Consider the following 282-nt stretch of genomic DNA (forward strand, 5'->3'; position numbering starts at 1 on the left):
TCCAGGAGCTCCAGAACCAACTCCAGGGGCTCCAGAACCATCTCCAGTTCCACCAGGAGCTCCAGAACCTTTTCCAGGGGATCCAGAACCTCCTCCCGGAGCTCCAGAACCTCCTCCAGGAGCTCCAGAACCAACTCCAGGAGCTCCAGAACCTCCTCCAGAACCTCCTCCAGGAGCTCCAGAACCAACTCCAGGAGCTCCAGAACCTCCTCCAGGAGCTCCAGAACCTCCTCCAGGAGCTCCAGAACCTCCTCCAGGACCTCCTGCAGGAACTCCAGAACC

Source organism: Acanthisitta chloris, unplaced genomic scaffold (assembly GCF_000695815.1).
Source record: "Acanthisitta chloris isolate BGI_N310 unplaced genomic scaffold, ASM69581v1 scaffold44129, whole genome shotgun sequence".
Lineage (NCBI taxonomy): Eukaryota > Metazoa > Chordata > Aves > Passeriformes > Acanthisittidae > Acanthisitta > Acanthisitta chloris.